General features: G+C 37.3%; 1 pseudogene; it reads right to left on the bottom strand.

Moving 5' to 3' along the window:
• The window catches only part of LOC119877661, a 34,172-nt pseudogene extending 18,248 nt beyond the window's left edge, over positions 1–15,924 (bottom strand).
• Between the last annotated feature and the right edge of the window lie 268 nt (positions 15,925–16,192).

Genomic DNA, 16,192 nt, shown 5'->3' with positions numbered 1-16,192 from the left:
AAATCTTAGAGCCAAAGAATACAAATGCTGAACTACAGAATTCAAAAGACAGTTTCATCAGCAGAATCAACCAAATAGAAGAACAAACAAATAATGAACCAGAAAATAGGTCATTTAAAATTATCCAGAGAGGGTATCCCTGGGTGGCTTGGAGGCTTGGCACCTGCCTTTGGCCTAGCGCGTGGTTTTGGGGTCCCTGGATCGAGTCCCACTTTGAGCTCTCTGCATGGAGCCTGCTTCTCCCTCTGCCTGTGTCTCTGCCTCTCTCTCTCTCTCCCTCTCTCTCTCTGTGTCTTTCCTGAATAAATAAATAAAATATTTTTTAAAAAATTATCCAGAGAGAAGAAAAAAAAAGAGTGAAGAAAGCCTACAATACCTCTTTGGGATACCATTTTAAAAAGCACTATATGCATTATGTGACTTCCAGAAGGAGAAAAGGAAGAGAAAGGGACAAAATGTATACTTAAAGGAATAATGGCTGAAAACTTCCCAAACTTGGGGAGAGAGAGAGACGGACATCCAGTTTCATGAGGCCCAAAGGATTTCAAAAGAAACTCCAAAAGGGCTATACCAAGGCATGATATATATGATAATTGTCAAAACTGAAAGACTATGCCAATAAAGATATACACACATCATACACAAAAAAAGAAAGCTCTCGAATAAATGACCTAATTTTACATCTCAAGAAACTAGAGAAAGAAGAACAAACTAAGTACAAAATTAGCAGAAGGAAGAAAATAATAAAATTAGAACAGAGATCAATGAAATAGAGGATAGGAAAACAATAAAAAAGACTAACAAAACTAAGAATTGGTTCTTTGAAAAGAGAAATCAAACTGAAAAACCTTTAGCTAGACTAGTCAAGAAAGAGACAAAACTCACATAAAATTATAAATGAAAGGGGAGATGTTACAACTGATACCACAGAAATACAATGAATCATAAGAGGCTACTGTGAACAACTACGTACACCAACAAACTGTACAACCTAGAAGAAATAGACAAATTCCTAGAAATAGGAATTTGATAAAACCTATCAATGAATCAGAAAGAAACAGAAAATCTGAACAGGTCAATAGTGTACAAGAAGATTAAATAAGTAATCAAAATTTCCCAATTAAAAAAAAAAAAAAGCCAAGAATCAGATGGTTTCACTGGTGAATTTAGCCAAACATTTAAGGAAGAATTAATGCCAATTCTTCTCAAATTCTTCCAAAATGTTGAGGTGCAGGGAACATTCCTAAACTAATTTTATGATTCAACACTGATACCCTGATTCCAAACCATATAAGAACACTATAAGAAAACTATAGACCATATTGTTAGTGAATATTGATGCAAAAATTCTCAAAAAAAAATCCCAAACTATCAAATCACATTCAACAGCACGTTAAAAAGTTCATATGCCATGATCAAGTGGGATTCATACCTGGAATAGAAGGATGGTTTAACATCTGCAAATCAATAAATGTGATACATCACAGTAACAGAATGAATAATAAAAATCACATAATTATCTCAAATGATGTAGGGAAAGCATTTGACAAAATTCAATATCCATTCATGACAAATAGCTTAACAAATTGGGTATAGAAGGAACAAATTTTAATAAAATAAAAGTCCTATATGATAAGCCCATTGCTAACATCACACTCAGTGATGAAAGGTTGAAAGTTTTCCCTCTAATATCAGGAATGAGACAAGGTGCCTACTTCCACCACTCCTATTCATGTAGAACTGGAAGTCCTAGCCAGAGCAATTAGACAAAGCAATGAAATAAATGGCACCAAAATCGAAAGAAAAAAAAATCAAAAGCATCTTATTGCAGATGACATCATCATATAAATGATATATAGAGAGAATTATATAATTTTCAATATGTATACACACAGAAAGAGATAGAGATAATTCTAAAGACTCCACCAAAAAACTGTATCATTGCAGAACTCAAAATCAAAAATCAGTTCTGTCTATACACTAACAATGAACTACTGAAAAAGAAAGAAAAAAATCCCATTTACAATAGCATCTAAACAATAAAAATACATAGAAATAAATGTAAGCAGGGAAGTGAAAGATCTGTAAACTGAAAACTATAAAACTTTGATGAAAGAGATTGAGGAAGACACAAATAGAAAAAAATAAATCTTTGTTAAAATATATACTGTTAAAACATCCATACTAACCAAAGCCATGTATAGATTCAATTCAATCTCCATTATGGTTTCAATGGCATATTTTCACATAAAGAAAAAACACAGTTCTAAAATTCACATGGAACCACATGAAGCTCAGAATAGCCAAAGCAATCCTGAGAAAGAGGAACAATACTGGAAGCATCACACTTCCTGATTTCAAACTATATTACAAAGCTATAGTAAATCAAAACAGTATGTTATCAGCACAAAAATGGACATATAGACCAATGGAAGAGCCCAGAAAAAAAACCCATGTATATATATATATGGTCAACTAATATTTGACAAGAGAGCCAAGAATACACAATGGAGAAAAGATAGTCTCAATAAATGGTGGGGGAAAAACTAGATATTCACATACTAAAGAATGAGATTGAACTTACACTGCTCACAAAAATTAACTTTAATGGAATAAAAACTTATATGTAAGACATGAAATCACAAAACTCATAGGAGAAAACATAGAAGAAAGTTCCTTGGCCTTACCAATAATTTTTTGGACATGACACCAAAAGCACAAGCAACAAAAGCAGAAATAAACAAGTGGGGCTGCATCAAACTAAAAGTTTCTGCGAAGCAAAAGAAATGATCAATAAAATGAAAAGGCAACCTAAGAAATGGGAGAAAAATATTCATAAACTATACATCCAAAAAGGGGTTAATATCCAAATATATAAAGGATTCAACTCAATAGCAAAAATATAAAAACAAATAACTTAAAAATGGGCACAGGGCTTGAACAATTTTCCAAAGAAGATATTTAAATGACCAACAAGCACTTGAAAATATGCTTAACATGACTAATCATTACATAAATGCAAATCAAAACCATGCAATATCCTCTCACCCCTGTTAAAATGGCTCTTGTCAACAGATAAGACATAAGTGCTGGCAAGGATATGGAAAAAAGTGCACTGCTGATAGGAATGTAAACTGGCATAGCCACTGTGGAAAACAGAATGGAAGTTCCTAAAAAAAAAGAAAAGAAAAAAAAAAATAGAACTACCATATGATCCAGCAATCCCACTTCTGGGTATATATCTGAAGGAAGCAAAAATGCTGTTTTGAAAAGATACCTGCACCTCATGCTCATCACAGCATTATTTACAATAGCCAAGATGTAGGAATCACCTAAGTGCTCATCAGCACATGAATAAATAAAGAAAATGTGGTGTGAGTGTGTATGTATGGGATATTACTCAGCCATAAAAAGGAAGGAAATCCTGCCATTTCCAATACTATGGATATACCTTGAGGGCATTATGCTACATTAAATAACTCAGACAAAGACAAATACTGTATGATCTCACTTCTTTATGGAATAAAACACTGAAACAACAGAACTGTGGCTGCCCAAAGTAGGCTTGGAGGAGTGGAGGAGAAATGGGTCAAGGTGGCCACAGGGTACAAACTTCCAGTTACAAGATGAATAAGTTCTGGGGATGTAATGAACAGCATGGTAACTATAGTTAACATTCCTACATTGTATAATTGAAAATTGCTGAAAGAGATCTTAGAGGTTCTGAACACACACAAGCACACTCACAGACACACAAATGGTAACTATAGGAGGTGATGGATGTGTTAACTAACCTTACTGTGGTAATCATTTCACAATATATACATTTACAAAATCATCATGTGGTACACCTCAAACATCTAAAACATCATATGTCAATTAAATTTTCACGAAACTGGAAAACATATCACAGAGATATTTTACATTCTTTCTACTAAGTCTGTGAAATCCTGTGTGTATTTTTTTTTAAAGGTTTACTTATCTATTTGTGAGACAGAGAGAGATCACACAAGAGAGCACAAATGAGGGGAAGGGCTGAGGGAGAGAATCTCAAACAGATTCCCCACAGAGTGGGAGCCTGAGGCAAGGCTCGATCCCACATAAGATCATCACCTGAGCTGAAATCAAGAATCAGTCGCTCAACTGCCTGAGGCACCTAGGTGCCCCTTCTGTGTGTATTTTAAACAATAGCACATCTCAATTTGTACCCACCACATTTTAATTGTTTGATAGCCACATATGGCATATGCCCAATGGGTTGCATAGCACAGGTCTCAACATTCCAAAGAGATGAGCAGATTTTGCATATCAAATAATGTAAATAATTGTAGCCAGAATGTGGACTGTGGTAGATTAAATATGACCACAAATACTTTGCAGTTCCTCCCATTAAAGAGTGGAACATATTTTCCACTCCTTGAAGCTAAGCTCTCACCTTTTGACTTGCTTTGACTCATAAAATGTAATAGAAGTGGTGTTGTATGAGTTCCAGGGCCTAATTCTCAAGAAGGCTTTTAGCGTTTTCTTCACACTCTTGGAAAATAACCCTGCCTTTTGAGGCAACCTGGAAGCAACTACTGAAAGATGAGAGATTTCACTGATCATTGATCATGGGCAATGGCCAACACTAAGTCTCCAGACATGTGATCGAGGCGACCTTAGACACCCTCTCCTCCCCAATCAAGCCACCTGATGACTGCTGTTGCAGAGCTAACCCCAGGTGAGATCAGAACTGCCTCCCTTACCCAGCTATCTTTAGCCCACCCTGCCATTGAGATTCTCCAAACAGCCCTCTTCACTATTATTGGCATTTACATGGCAAAGACACATCTGTGAGGATAGATGTGCCACTAGACAGAGGCATTCAACCTCTCTACTCTCAGATTTACAATCTTAAGTTTAATAAGATATATCATAATAGTCCTTTTGCCAATTTTTTCTAAGACCTCTGGTTCTCCTTTCCTCACCAACTATTTCCTCCTGCGTAGTTTAGCAATCTTAGCTTATACAGTGGTAGGGTAGACAGCTGTGTCTGCACAATCACTTCTCCCAATATTTTCCCATCTTACAGCTCCTCAGTGAGAGCCTCTTTTTGGACAGTGTCTATCTAGCTAGAATGAGGTGCATCACAGGTCCAAAGTACAAATGAGAAGGAGAAGAATGGGAAATATATCATTTATTTGCACATCATCCTATCACATTTATCTGTCCAAATAAATAGCAAAATATGGTCAGTAAATTAGCTTATAATTCTTACATACACTGCCACACTTGGCACAGAGTTAAATGTATAATAGATACCAAATTGGTCATTGAAATTGTTGACTGAGACAGTAAGTCCATCCAGATAGAGTTTACACCCTTTACATGTTTGGTGTTTCTCTCCTCCAGAGGAAGGTTTTACCTCTGATCCTTTTGAAGTCAATAGGTGTCTTTCTCTAAACAGCTACATAGATGACTAGTGCCTACTAGATAATTTTCTGCTTGGAGATAAATGGAGAAGAAGATAAGGGAGAGGGAAAGAGTGAGTTCTTGTGCACTTCACATCTGTAAAAGCATATTCTTAGTTTCATTCTGACTGGAAATAGAGAATCGGGCCTAGCAGTTCTTAATCTATAAATTTTTGGCACTTTGGTTAATTCAGTGGCATGATAACCATAGTTCATAATGTGCTTCAATTAAATAGATTTATTTAAAGATGTATTTATTTTAGAGAGAGAGTGAGTTGGGGGAGGGGCAAAGGAAGAGGGAAAGAATCCTCAAGCAGACTCCCAGCTAAGCACAGAGCCCCACATGGGGCCCAACCCCAGAAACTTGAGATCATGACTGAGCTGAAATCAAGAGTTAGACGCTTAACTGACTGAGGTACCAAGGTGCCTCTCAATCAAATAGATTTTATAGCTTGCTAGTTTTCTAAAATGTCCTTATAAATGACTCTTTTATTGTTATTATTATAAGACAGTGTGATTATATTGATATTGATATGATATATGTGGGAATCAGTGTAAGATTCTGGAGTTTTGATCTAGCATGAAACATAAATCAGATATCATCCATTACGTGAATGAATAAAATAGGAATTCTTCACTCACTCTCCAAGTTATCAGTGTAATTAGCAGATGTCAAAAACTCAGATTTATCTCAAGAGCAGCATTTTTTTTCAAAATCCAAATCATAAACTATTTATCTCTTTCAGATGTTTAATTTAAACTTCAAGTAATAAAAATACTTTTGGAAAGAGATTAAAATAAATATATATTTTCTATACATGTGTATGTCAAAGTTTACAAAGTAAGGAAAACCCGTTATGCAACTCTTGAGAGACAAGAAGTAGAACAGCATTGGTAAATATGGGAGACATTTAGAAGTTTCAAAAAAAATTTTGACTAAACCTTTGTGCTTTTGGAGTGCTAATTTCAAAGTCTGATTAACTATTGACTTTCACTATTACACTATTCGCTTCACCTAATAAGTTACTATTTCCCCAAAACCAACACTTGAAGTACATGAGTATCTAATAACCAACTATTCAATGCAAATGACACTATTGCATTGTGTTGCTTCTCAGAAACTAACTCTCAAGTTAGTTTCTAAGAAAAAGTTTGTTCCTTTTTAAAAATATTTCTAATCCAAAAAGGACATGAAAAGAAAATGATCCTTAGTGTGAGTTTTGTCCTCCCTGCTCAGTTATTTTCTTTCTGAATCTAGATATTTCATTTCAGCAAACCAGGTAGTTTCATCATTATACTAGATTTTGATGTCAAATAAAACTGGATTTCATGGAACCAGTGACTATGAACAGGCACAATAAAGCTCTTGCAAATAACAAAATATAAATCATGAACATAGTTATCCTGTCTTTAAATAGTGAATCATTTACTAAATCTATATTTTTATTTCAAATATTCTGATTCAAAATTTATTATATTAGTAATTTTGTTGAAAAAATGTATTGAGCCAAGTCTTCCTTGGTGCCAAAGTCACTCTCCAATAGTAAACATAACGGTTCCAGAAAGCAGAGTTCCAGTAGCTTGAGAGAGTTAACGCTTCTCTTGAAGGATTAACTTAAATCCAAAGAAAATACAAGCCCATAAATGTAGAGATTTTCATTAAATGGAAATTAAGAGGAGCACTTTGGAGGACTGGTACTGAGGAAACTAGGCTAAGAAATATCTTTTCAGTTGGAAAGAATAATAACCATGTAAAAACTACTAAAGGCTATTTAAACACAAATATTTTATGATGTCTGTTTGGCCATAGTATTTGGAAAATTTAAGAACACTGAAGATTGTTAAAATACACAATATGCAAACCTTTAAATACACATATGTATGTTTTCCCTCAGACACTAGAAGCAAACAGACTTCCCCCCTAGGTCCAGGTATCTATGCCCATACAAAATACCTTCAAGCCAACTTTCCTTCTTGGCTCAGAATCTCATGTATGGTTTGCATGATGTTAACAAAATTAATTACTCAACCTGCGATCAGGATGCCAACCAACCTCATGTCCTCAGGGACCTTGTTTTATCTGTTACAGACTCTTTCTCCAGTATCAACATCTTTATTTACCCAGTCAGATTGGCACCCTTAATTGTTCCCTCTCTGCAGTGCGACAGAAGCTCTACAAGAGTGGCGGCTATGTTCCCAATGCCTAGGCAATTTCTCCAGGATCTACTTCCTACAGCTTGCTTCAGTGCTTTTCATGACTGTTTTATTTACTCTGTTTTTATCTTATTGCCTTAAACCAGGAGTCTCCTTTAGATTCATTAAAGTTGAAAAATCTGCCTGCATTTGATTTTCTCTCTCGTCTCGGAGGACTCTTTCCTCTGTTCTGCAGCCCAGAGGCCAGCCCTGCCCATCCCTCACCCTGCTGGCTGCTTCCTAGTTCTTGCACTCACCTCATGGCCTGGCCTTAGCTGGCCTCTATTTATCCACATATGGACTTAGCCCAAAATGAATCTCTTTTTACAGCTTTTAAACACATGCAGATCGGCCCTATCTAAAAAAACCTTTCATTACCTTTCCCAAATCCTTCTAGAGCCCTAATTCTTCTCTCTCCTTCCCTTTTCTTGGCCAAGCTCCTTGTAAACATAACCTACCCTCAGCTTCTACTTCCTGACCTCACAATCATTGGGATACTGGCGTCTCTTCCCAGCAGCATATTGAATTCTCTCCTGCTGAGAATGTCATTGACTTAATTACTAGCTCCAATGGATACTCTTCTGAATTTCAGTTCCACGTTTTGTGGCCGAAGACTCAACATACCATTCCTTTTTTTTTGGAATTCTCTCCTATGATATGTATGGTACTTCTTTCTTCTGGCTTCCTGTGGGGGAACAATGGCATTAAGTACTAAGGAAACTGATCTCAAACATGCATAAAAGCATGGAATATGCATCTGCCTATGACTTATAACAGCTAACTTCTCAGTAGTAGCACATATTGGTACAAGGCTTCACAAAATTGCCTACCCATGCTGCCTCTTGGTCATTAATATCTATTCGTTCAATGAGGGTGTCAGGAATTCTCTCAAGTTAGTTCTAATTTTTGAGGACCAAGAAGCTGGCCTGGGGTCTAAGTTAGACTAACAGCCCTTAGCAGACAAGTCATATCAGAGCCTAATGCTTCTCGACCTAGGAGGTCACCTATTTAGAACTGGGATTCTTCTGCACTTGAGGCATACATGGTTCCCTAAACTTAACTGATGGAAAAAGAAAAAAAAAAAAGAATGAGAGGTGAAAAGTGGGACAGAGTCAATTCTTTGCTTCCACTGAAGTTCTCAGAGTGATTGCTGAGACTAAGGGCTAAAAGCTGGCTAGAGGGTAAGGAGATGGTTCGAAAAACACAGTGGTGCCCCTACAACAATATAGTGGCAGGGTAAGTGTGGGTCTGCTTTACCCTGCTGCAGAAGTTTCTTACAGTTCAGCAAATAGTTATTGGGTGTCCATTATGTCCCAGGTTTTCTTTGGGGCAATGGCAACACAAGGATGAGGAAACACACCTTTTATTCTCAAGGAGCAGCAATTTAGCAGACACTTCCATTAGGTGGGCATGAAAAATATGGTAAAACACCAGGAATCCTTCTCTCATCTAGAGTATTCTCTTCCTCTTCCTCTGCTATATTCCCCAACCAATGAAGACGGAATTTCAAATTTTGCCCCCAGTTCCGTTATAGTCCTATTCATACCTACACTTCTGAGCTCCCATAATGACACCTTGGATGAAGAATTTATTACTATCTTCTGTTTGTCAAAGGAATTTCATTACCAGTAAGTTTATTCTAAGAGATATCAATATACCTCCTACATTACTCTCTAAGATATGCTGCTTCTGTTGGATGAAACATTGGCAAGATCTTTTGGCTCATCGCATGTTATCCACATTTCTGTTCTTTCCTAAGTATTCCTACTGCTTTGGGATTTCAGTTATTAAGAGGACAATCAAATTGAATCAAAACAATTATGCAATAATATGCATGCCAAGGTTTCCTGGCACCTCTTACCAGAAACTCTACAGTGTGAGAGTGCATTCCCCAAATATTTTATTTACATTCAACTTGTCCCAAGGTATTGCACTAAGAATAGGAATGAATATATAGCCTGTTTGTTCAAAGAAGTAAGCCACATAGCCAAATTTGTACTGGTTAATGTTGTCTCCCTCATGAATAGAGAATATGGAATTGAAAAATGACTAGCATGGAGGACAGAATGACTCAGAAATCTAAGAATAGCCAAATCATGTGAAAAGACGCAAAAGCTGCTTCAAAATGAACTGCATCTGCCTGACTCACAAACCCAGCAAATTACAATATTTAAATCTATGCAGAATAGCCCTTCACCGGCATTTTAATGGCATATTTAACTTTGTGTTGGTATGGGTTTGCCTTCTTACTGTGAGATAGTTTATTAGTTCAAAGGTGTATTCTGGCTCAAAAAAAAAATATCAATCCAGTTTGTTCTGTTTCTTTGAGATTATAAATTAATAAATTAGGCTGTTTGGAATCATTTTAAGAATAAATTTGAAACTGCATTTTGAATAAACCACATGCTCTTCAGAAGTCGAGGAGACACCAACCACCAAAGCCCTGAGAAAGGAAGATAAGATGAGAGCCTAAGACCCCATGGGAGGTCCCATGTTGCCGTAGGTAAGCTCCTTATCTAGGATTCGGGGACTAATCAGACCCCCTAAATACAGTGTTTCCTCTGCATTAGTATTATAAGTCACTTTCTTGGGATTTAATTAGGAACAGAACTGAGAGTAGTCTGAGAGGGCATGTTCTTTGCTGTTCTCATCACCATACTCATCTCTAATAAACTGTCAAGGAAGAAATTCAGAACGAAGGAATTCAATGGAACTGAGTATCATCCTGCATTAGATACCTTGGTCAGGCATCATTACCAACACACTGTACCCTCTGAAGGTCCCACGCTTTGATCAGTAAACAGACCTATATCCTGAATCCTTTCCATGAAAGTCTTTGCATCCCCTTGCTTTAATTAAAATCTGGGTCTCATCCTAGGCTCAGCCTTCCCTGCAGCCCTTTCAAGTGGTGGTTGCTCTTGCAAGTGGTGTAGGTTGCTTCCCCATCCCACTGCCATTTCCACACTGTCCCTTCACCAGGGAACCCCTGTTTCTTCTAGTTTCATGTCATCTGGAGAGAATACCCAATCCCCTTCATTCCTGCTGTGATGACCCATGTTTTGTTTAATGCTCTGCCCTTGGGAGTGTTGACATTTCAAATAATTTTTGATCAAACACCTCCTATTTTCATTTTGCACTGGGTCTCACAAATGATGTAGCTTGTCCTATTCCTATAGGTAGTCTTGCCCTTTCAAATTAACTCTACACTAACAACTCAAACCATTTTTTGAGATAATATATTTATTTATTCATAAGAGACACACAGAGAGAGGCAGAGACATCGGCAGAGGGAGAAGGCTCCCTGCAGGAGCCCAAAGCAGACTCGATCCCAGGACCTCAGGATCACGATCTGAGCCAAAGGCAGACGTTCGACCACTGAACCAACCAGGCACTCCCAAACTATTTTTTATTTTATTTTATTTTATTTTATTTTATTTTATTTATTTATTTTATTTTATTTTATTTTATTTCATTTCATTTCATTTTATTTTATTTATTTTATTTTATTATTTTATTTTGAGACAGACAGAGAAAGACCACACAAGCACCTGCAAGGAGAGGAAGGAGGAGGGAGGGCAAGCAGACTCCCTGTTTAGCAGGGAGCCTGACTTAGAACTAGATCCTAGGACCCTCATATCACAACTGGAACTGAAACCAAGAATTGGAGGCTAAACAGACTAAGCCATTCAGGTGCCCCCAGGCTATTTTTTTTTTTTAATTTTTTTTTAATTTTTTTATTTATTTATGACAGTCACAGAGAGAGAGAGAGAGAGGCAGAGACACAGGCAGAGGGAGAAGCAGGCTCCATGCACCGGGAGCCCGACGTGGGACTCGATCCCCAGGCTATTATTTTTATTAGGTGAATCAGAATGCTCCCTTGGTTGAAACACACTGATGGCTTTTCATTGCATTGAGAATCAAATTGTCCCTCATATCATGGTCTACAAAGCCCTGCCTGGTTGGGCTACAAGACTCCCTCCCCCAGTTCAATAATCCCGTTCACTGAAGTTGTGGGCACACTGCCATCTTTCAGATTGTTGTACATACTTGCTTCTCTTACTCAGACACTTTACACATGTAGTTTCCTTCCTCTGCAGTACTCTTTCCCACATTACAACCTTCTCATACCTCAAGATTTAACTTCCTGGGGGTTCCCTGGGTGGCTCAGCGGTTTAGCGCCTGCCTTTGGCCCAGGGCACGACCCTGGAGTCACAGGATCGAGTCCCACGTCAGGCTCCCGGCATGGAGCCTGCTTCTCCCTCTGCCTGTGTCTCTGCCTGCTCTCTCTCTCTCTCTCTCTATCATAAATAAATAAATAAATCTTAAAAAAAAAAAAAAAAGATTTAGCTTGCTGTGCTTATTGCCAGAACAACCCCCAAATCTCAGTGGCTTATTAAAAAAAGCTTTACTCCTCCATCATAACACAGTCTGATCAGCTGGTTTCTACAGCCAGACTTCCTAATGAGGATTCAGGGGCCCTTTTCAATAGGGTGGCTTCATCACTTTCCAAGGCCTTAGATTCCTTTGCTGGATTGGCTCTGCCCAGCAGGAAGATGAAGGAGGCATGTATGGAGCATCACAGCAGAGGTTTATCACCAGGTCTCAAAGAGGAGTTTGCCAATCTTGCCCATATACCAGTGACTCCATGAATTTATAAAAGAGCCTGGGAAATATTGTTTAAGTCTATGCCCAGAAAGGAAAGGAAATGGGTTTGAGTGCATGTTAGTATCTTGGCCACTGTCTTCTACTCAGAGAGTCTCTGATTCTTAATCACAAACAGCTCACCTCTATTTTACTCTACTCTTGTAAATACTCTTGTAATTTTTCTTACCTCAATTTGTTGGTTTATTTACTTTTTAATTTTTTTAAGATTTTATTTATGTATTCATGAAAGACATACAGAGAGAGGCAGAGACATAGGCAGAGTGAGAAGCAGGCTTCCCACAGGGAACCCCATGCAGGACTTGATCCCTGGACCTGGGGATCACACCCTGAGCCGAAGGCAGATGCTCAACCACTGAGCCACCCAGGCATCCCAGTTGATTTATTTTTTGCCTTTTATTTGTTTAGACTTTCTTATCTACTAGAATGCAAATGCCTTGTGGGCAGAGATTTTACCAATCTTTTTCACTGTTATATCCTCAGGGCTTAGAGCAGTACCAAGGATATGGTAAATACTTAATTAAAAAAAAAAAAAACTCTGTTGACTAATTTAATGAGTACAAGAAAAATATGTCTTGTTCCCCCTTGCTGCTAATATTGGTAACTATTCTTGTCTGTCATACAGGAATGATAGAATGGCAAGGTTCCCTACTCCTGCAGAGATTACCGGTGCTTTTAAAAGCAGGACATGTTTAGAAATAAATGTTCTGGAATCAGACTCCCTCAGTTCAAACCCCAAGGTTACTGCTTATTAGCTATGAAATCTTGAGTGACCTACTCAATCTCTCTAAGCCCTGATTTCCTCTTCTGTTAAAAAATATAATAGTAAAATTTATATATATATAATATCCACATCCCAGGATTATTGTAAGATAAATGAGATAATATATGTAAAGTACTTAGTAGCACGCTATGGTTAATGGCTCAATAAAAGTAAGTATGATTATTATTATTTAGCACCACATACCAAATGGCTGGTCCAATACATTGCACAAGCAAGCACTCAATATATATTGGTTGAATAAATGAACAAATGAATAAAGGAAAACCTTCTCTCATAGCTATTGACTCCAGTAAAAACGAGTGATCTTTACTGGACCTTCAGTCCATGAAAGCCCTTAGTTGCTAATGTTCAGCTCTTGGAAGGTGCTTTTATGCATAACAATAGTGTACAAGCCCTAGGAAACACCCAATGTTTTGAAAACTATCTGGCAATGTGTGGAAACTTGAACAAGAGCAGCAGACCTCATTCTCTTCCCTCACAATTTTTTTAAGTTTATTTTTTTTCCAGTTTTGAGATATAATTGACATACCTCACTGCATAAGTTTAAGCTATCCACCATACTGGTTTGATTTACATATATTATGAAATGATCACTACAGTTATTTAGTTAGCATTTATCATCTCATGCAAATACAATGAAAAGAGAAAGCAAAAAAAAATTTTTTTCCTTGTGATGAGAACTCAGAATTTACTCTTTGTAGCTTTCACATACATATGTCATAAACCTGTTAACCATAGTCATCATGCTATACATTTCAACCTGAGCACTTACTTATCTTAACTGGAAGTTTATACTTTTTGACCACCTTCCTCCAATTTCCCTCCTCTTACCCCCTGTCTCTGGTAAACACAAATCTGATCTCTTTTTCTAGTTGTTTTTTTGTTTTTGTTTGCTTGCTTTTAGATTACACATGTAAATAAGATCATATGATATTTGTCTTTCTCTTTCTGACCTATTTCATTTTAGCATAATGCCCTCCATGTCCATTCATGTTGCCTCAAATGGCAGAATTTTTCATTTTTTATGGCTGAATATTGTACACACACACGCACAGACACACACAGAAACACCACAACTTCTTTATCCATTCATCTGTGAATGGACACTTAGGTTGTTTCCATTTCTTGGCTACCGCAAATAACACTGCTATAAACATGGGAGTACAGATATCTTTTCAAGTTACTGTTTTCATTTCCTTTGGATATATGCCCATAAGTAGAATTACCAGATCATATGATAGCCTTATTTCTAATTTTTTGAGGATCCTCCATTCTGTTTTTCATAGTAGCTGCACCAGTTTACAATCGCATCAACAATGCAAAAATGTTTCCTTTTCTCCACATCCTTGCCAGCATTTATTTGTCTTTTTCATAGTGACCAATGGGCATAAGGTAATATCTTGTTGTGGTTTTGATTTTCATTTCCTTAATAACCAGAGATGTTGAGCATCTTTCCTGGTACCTGTTTGCCTTTCTTATATCTTCTTTGGAGAAATGTCTATGCAGGTCTTTTGCCCATTTTTAAACTGAATTATTTGATTTTTTCTATTGAGTTGTAGAAGTTCTTTATATGTTTTGGATATTAACCCCTTATCAGATATACAGTTTGCAAATATTTTTGGCATCCCATTGTTTTTGCACTTTGATGATGATTTTTGGGGCAGCACAGAAACTTTTTATTTTGACAGAATTCCACTTGTTTATTTTTTATTTTGTTACTTATGCTATAGGTATTATATCCAAAAAAATAATTGCCAAGACTTATGTCGAGGAGCTTTTCCTGTTTTCTAGGAGTTTCATGGTTTTAGGTCTTACATTTAAGTCTTTAATCCATAATTTTAAATATATCTCTCCATTCACATCATCTGACTTTTTAATTTTTAAATCCAACTTCTTTCACATATAGAAAGTTTCTTCCTAGTGAAAGAATAATGATGAAGGAAACAAATGATCAATTAATATTAGAGCAAATTTAAATCTTAGCATTGCCATATAATTTTAAGATCATTTGAAAAAATTAATCAAAATAAGTACATGTTCATAAAAAATTTCAAATGATATAGAGGAATACAGAGTAAGAAGAACATATTCCTCCACTGTTGAATATCAGTTCCATCTCCAGAAGCAAACCTTGTTAATGATTTGATTTTTTGTTTGTTTCTAGAAATTATCTATGTATGAATAAGCGTAGGTTTGCTTGCTCTGTCATTAAAAAAAAAACAAAAAAACAAAACAGTAAACACCTTTATTATCTGAGTGAAGATAGGAGGGAGGAGGATTTGTTTGCCCTTCCTGGCTTTGATTTTCCTCAGCTAGAACTCCAGCTCCTTGCCTTCTATCACATGGCCATCTGCCCTGACATGCTGGCCTAGTCTTCTTGTGATGCACTGGGTTGGAACTTCTGCTCCAGAAGATGCTGATTTGGGCATTATTTGCCCTTTCATCATATTTCTTCTTCATTTCTTTGATCATTTTTGTTTAAAATCTTTTCCCTCTTCAGGACTCAGCTTGGCCCAGGGGCAGTGCATAGTGGGACTCTTCCACTGTTGGGGTGGTATGCTGTCAATGAGCATGACATAGATATTCACAAGGCCTTGGTGAAGCAGTTCATTGATGGATGCTTTGTAGACAACAACGAGCCTTGTTTTGCACACACAACCCTTGGAACTCCAGAAGAAGTTCCCCACATGCAGCCTCTAGGCATAGTAGCTCTTGTTCCCTCCCCAAACTCAGACTGCGGGTGTGGGGTATTTGTATTCCAACCTCTGCTTCTTATGGTAAGACTTCCTTTTGCCCTCAGACTTGTTTGTGCCAGTTGTCCCAGGAGATGCCCATCACTCATAGCTGGCTGAAAACAAAGCTACCGCCGTGCGCTTCCCATGCCTTTTATTGCCTGTATGATATTCCAATTGGAGACAGAGAGTGTGTGTGAGAGAGAGAGAGAGCAAAGAAAGGGGGGAGAGACAGAGAATTGCAAGCCAACTCCTTGCTGAGCACAGAGCCTGACAAAGGGCTCAATATCTCTATTCTGAGATCATGACCTGACCTGAAACCAAGAGTCAGCCATATAATCTACTGATCCACCCAGGCCTCCCTTAAACAG

Source organism: Canis lupus, chromosome 27, assembly GCF_011100685.1.
Source record: "Canis lupus familiaris isolate Mischka breed German Shepherd chromosome 27, alternate assembly UU_Cfam_GSD_1.0, whole genome shotgun sequence".
Taxonomy (NCBI): Eukaryota; Metazoa; Chordata; class Mammalia; order Carnivora; family Canidae; genus Canis; species Canis lupus.
This window is presented reverse-complemented; position numbering and strand designations above follow the sequence as displayed.